This window comes from Nicotiana tomentosiformis, chromosome 7, assembly GCF_000390325.3.
Source record: "Nicotiana tomentosiformis chromosome 7, ASM39032v3, whole genome shotgun sequence".
Classification (NCBI taxonomy): domain Eukaryota; kingdom Viridiplantae; phylum Streptophyta; class Magnoliopsida; order Solanales; family Solanaceae; genus Nicotiana; species Nicotiana tomentosiformis.
In genome coordinates, this window is record NC_090818.1 from 42597618 (window position 1) to 42602618 (window position 5001).

At 36.6% G+C, this 5001-nt stretch overlaps 1 long non-coding RNA gene across 1 annotated transcript; it reads right to left on the reverse strand.

Moving 5' to 3' along the window:
• Window positions 1-800: 800 nt before the first annotated feature.
• Window positions 801-3985, reverse strand: LOC104091844 (uncharacterized). The gene is made up of 2 exons (XR_011409648.1): window positions 3648-3985; window positions 801-1920 (listed from the first exon to the last, which is right to left on the reverse strand). It is a non-coding gene; the product is annotated as an uncharacterized lncRNA (long non-coding RNA).
• Window positions 3986-5001: the final 1016 nt, after the last annotated feature.

The following is a 5001-nucleotide window of genomic DNA, read 5'->3' on the forward strand; positions in this document are numbered from 1 at the left end:
CTTTGAAAAAAAGAAATTAATTCTTTCTTGATATCTGAAAAAATCATATGTACTGTACCACAAAAAAAGGCTAAAAAAATAATTAAAGTGGGCCGGAGAGAGTATCTTCTTAAGGACGTGTAAAAGAGAATCAAGACAAGAGGGAGTATAAATCTGAGAATTCCAACAAAAAATGGAGAAACAATCTTTGGAAATAGCCTCGCAAATTAAAATAAGTGAAGATCACACCATGATGTATGGACTTACACGTTACAATTGCAGATCTGTATTAGTTAGTCTACGTTTCTGAACTCTTATAGTTAGTCTCTAGATACCTGCCGGTAGATATCCCTTAGTAATTTAACACACGCTAGTTAGTACAACTGCTAGTTTATTACTATGAAATGAAAATATGAAATCGAGTAGACAAACAAGCGCCGCAACCCTATCTTGCCCTTTAGCTTTGTTTCCAAGTGTTTTTAACTTTTAAGTCCCTGGAAATAATGAAATATCTTATCTTCTTCTTCCTATTATTTATTTTCTCTCTTCTTCTTCTTCCTACTTGATCACTTCATACTCAGTCTATCAACAAACCACGGTGGGTTTTACTTTTTATATACTGCTGCCTTGGACCTTGGTTGGTTCGACATTTCATGCATATGACACCATATAGTGGAGTTTGAACCAAATATTTCAATTTCCTATAATGTACGATCATATCTAATAGTTCCCTCTCGCCCAAGATCAAGTTCATTCTAAAACTTTTAACTTATGAAATCCAAATAAATTTAAAACGAAAAGATGATGAAGATACACCAACGAAAAAAAAAAAGGAACATGCCCATTCTACACATTACATTTCAAATATCAGACCATTTGGGCCACAAAGCACAGGTTCACTGGGCTCCTTCCAAGAGTTCCCTCCTAATAAACCATTGTAATAAGCCAAGTAATGCTCTACTCGAGGACAATTAAAGAGACTACCTTAGTAGAGAGCAGGTAGCTATGTTTGTTGCCACTTTCTGAAGGGCAAAAAGTTTTATGATAGAGAAGGGAATGCAGAAGAACAGATGCAGGAGAAAAGCAACCATTAAGCTTTTTCTTTTAAATCTCTTATAAGCCTATGTATTTCTACTATCTAAGGACTGACCGTTAGCGAGGACAGTCACATAATCTGTACAACTGTACATCAAAGAATCAATCAGTATTAAACACTCAGAATAGGAGAAGGCATAGGATGATGCAGCAGAAAAGAAAGATGTATAATCTGTTAAGAGACTTTTCCACCTGCCTCATTCTAGAACTGACACTTCCTGGGATGGTGTAAGCGCTTGGATGAGGATAAGCAAATACGCTTGTGTCTGAGCTCCCGAAAATCCTTGCCAAAAACATTTCACCAAATACCCCAACTGTCGGGCTGGACAAACTGTCCATTGGGGATGGACCCAAAGCAGCATAGCTATGAAAGGTAGAGGGGAGGTATTGCCTGTGATGAAGATGCTGATTTATGGGAGACGATGAATTAACCGGAGTGGTTATCCCAATGGCTTGAGGCCTGCGTGGTACAACAACATCCAGTTGAGACTTCTTGACTTCAGATTCTGTTGATGATGTCCCACGGCCGTAGAGAGGAACCAGCGATGAGCTTGAGATGTGAGCCTTACAGACTGGACATTTACATTTCTCGTCTGATCCTGGATTAGAGCTCTCGACCTGCAGCCACTTGTAAATGCAAGGCCAGCAGTAGAGGTGACCGCAAAGGGTGACTATAGGGTCATGTGCTGAGTCAAGACAGATATTGCAATCATAACCACCAGTTGTACTATCAGAAGTTGGTGTTGGAACAGGAACTGCGCTCCCCTTCTTAAGGGAAACATCTTCTTCAGATCCAAAATTGAACATGTGTTCACCAACAAAATTTTGTTCCAAAGCCATGAAGATCTGTTAAAGAACAAAATTTACAAATAAATCAGCTCATAAAGTTTTTTCCCAGACAGTTGGACAAAAAAATCCACAGGAAGTAAATGGCTGGGACTCAGCACGTTAACTTGAAAATCTAAAAAGAGAGGATCTACGGTAATAGTTCTATAACTAGAAAATGAACCGTACAAATGAAAACATACACGTTTATAGCACGGCAACATGATAGGATGAAATCCAGCAACATGATTGGGTGTCAACAACTTCTATTGAAACATGAAATCCAGTTTTCCAAAAGACTATTCAACATAATTAATCCGTTTTTGATGAATTGACCATTTGGAAAGCAAAATAAATAAGAGAACTTAACGAATCATCTTCCTATTTATTTTCTGTCATTATTCTTTCTTTTAGAACTTTGAATAAAACTTAATATATAGGGAGTATGCATGTGAGCAGCAAGGATTGGGAACAAAAGTATTGTGCACTCTTACCACAAGTAAGCACGCCCAATTCAAACACTAAATACTATAAACCGTAGAATTGCATTTCTATTAGCACAAACCCATTTTCTTTGAAACAGATGTAGTGAAAAACTATGTTGCATGGACTGTGGACTCTCCAAAATGCTACCGTATCCGTGTTGGATCCTCCAAAAAGGCACTACTTTTCGAGGATCTGATACGCACCCGGAGATATTTTTGGATAGTCCAGGCAACATAGGTGAAAAAAATACTTTGCGGCTAAAAACTATGTATAAACAAGTGTTAGCTCCTGAAAAATTGAAATAGATATAAAACTAGAATATGGCTAAAACTGCATTCTAACTTATTTTGATCGGGGAATCTTAGTAGTGAAGTTGGTTGGCTACCTTAACTTTCACCTTGTTGGTGAGCGTTTAATTCCCCAACTCCACCTTGTAATTTTTTGCCCCATTACCTCTTCCCCTTCCTCCTATGTATAATAATAAAAACAATTCATATTGATTGAAAAAGCATTTGTATGTCAAACTTGGACATGATTTCCCAGTCCCTTCCTATATCGGCGAACCGTGTAAAACCTAAAAACGCTGTCAAAAAGGCTAATAACCATGTATCAATAAGAGAGCTATGAAAGTACTTTGATGCATCCTGTTCTACCCCTTTAGTCCCATAAAAGTAACCAAAGATAAAGGATGGAACCATTAATGGCACATGTAAGTAGCAACAAAATTATCCCCCCAAACTCAACCTCCAATTTCCCAATTCCTTTTTTCATTTCTCTATTTTGTAAATGCACAAAATTCCCTATTATGCTTTTGGGATGAAACAGTCAGGAATTTGATAAATTTTCTGAAGGAAAAACAAAGTCAACGTGACAAGAAACTGAAATCATCAAAATAACACCCTTGCCAGATAAAAGCAGTCCAATGAATGTAAAATTTTTGTTTTCAACGAAAATAATTAGCAATTTAACAGCATTAACTACTACAAACCATTAACCAAAAACAATTGAAGAAAGATGAGATTTTCAAATAAAAAGTATGTGGATTTAACTTATTCACAATGTCAAAATCCAAATATTTCAGAGTTTCTCTAATGCCATAGGCAAAAAGTTTCTGATTGAGAAATAACCTGATTTTAGAGGAGCAAATTGCAATTTTTCCCATTTTTCCACGGAGGGCAAAACATGAACACAAAACACCATCTCAGAAAATTAACAGAAGAACATAAATTAAACAAATGGAAGCAGAAAGGTGAAGAACGTACCAATAGATGAAAATGTCTTTGGGAGAAGTTGAATGGCGAACTGCAAAGAACGAAAAGGTAAATCCCGGGCCGCGGGGGGGGGGGGGGGGGGGGGGGGGGGGGTTGTAGTGAGAAAAAGATGGTTGTGAGTGGAATGGAGGAGAAAACGGGTGGGTCGGTTTCGATTTTTAAGGGAGGGGTTGTTTTTGTATTTTATAGAAACCTCAGTTCTCCCATTTCTCAATTCTTATGAAAATAAATTCACTCTATTTGGATATAAATTTGGTTAAAATATTTTTTTTTTAAAATTAAAATTATGTTAAAAAATAATTTTTAGAAGTTGAAGTTGTATACATATAATTTATTTGAAAAAAATTAAAGTCATGTGAGTGAAAAAATATTTTTTACCTAAAAACTAACATAAATTAGTTTTCAGAAATTTATCCAAACTAATCATAAAACTCCATGAACAAATAATGTTTACAATTTTTTGTTGGAAAAAAAGTAGCCAAAATTTATACTAGTCAAACGGGAGCTTAGTACTTTAATTCTCAACCGCGTAACTTTTTCTTTTTTTCACCTTTGACTGCGTACCTTGAGAAAAAGATCGAGAGGCTATATTTAGTAAAATGATAATTTAAGTAAATTATCGTTATTTATCTTTGATCTTAATTTATTACTAATTTAGTGTGTACGGTCAAAACCAATTTGAGTCGGTCGTACGGATTGGTCGAGACGATAATATTTTCGATCAAAGGATATCTGCATGACAATCTCGGTCAAGGTCCGAAGTAAGGGCGGCGAGCTTCGAGCTCTAAGACCGATCAATGACAAGCTCGATATCATTATCGAGGTCATATCCAAATCGAACTACGAGGCAAAGCGGAGATTATCGAATATGTTTGGACCGACCAACACTCACCCCGAATACCGAGACCACAAGTCAGAATCGAGCTCGGACCAAGGCCGAGGGCTCGATCCAATACCGAGCTCGAGCCAGTATCGAGCTCGTAGACTAGGGCCGTTGCAACCGCACTATGGGAGAAAATCTTGGCGGAAATCGAGGAAAAGACAATACATCATGGGCTCTCCATTACGTATTTTTATTGTATTTAAAGTAGGATCCCTCTACTATAAGAGGGACATGGATTATAAGCAAGCACGACACTCTGTAACAAAAGATCACTTTTCATATTGAAAGATATCCCTTTGTGTTCGTTTCATTTTATCTTATCCATTCTTCTTGCTCATTATTCTCATTCTCATAGTCAAGAACTTAGATATTACTATTTCTCTTTACGGTTTGTATCAAATTATATCACATATCTTTAGAACCATACTCAAATTTAACTTTATCCGATTTTCCGGGTAAACA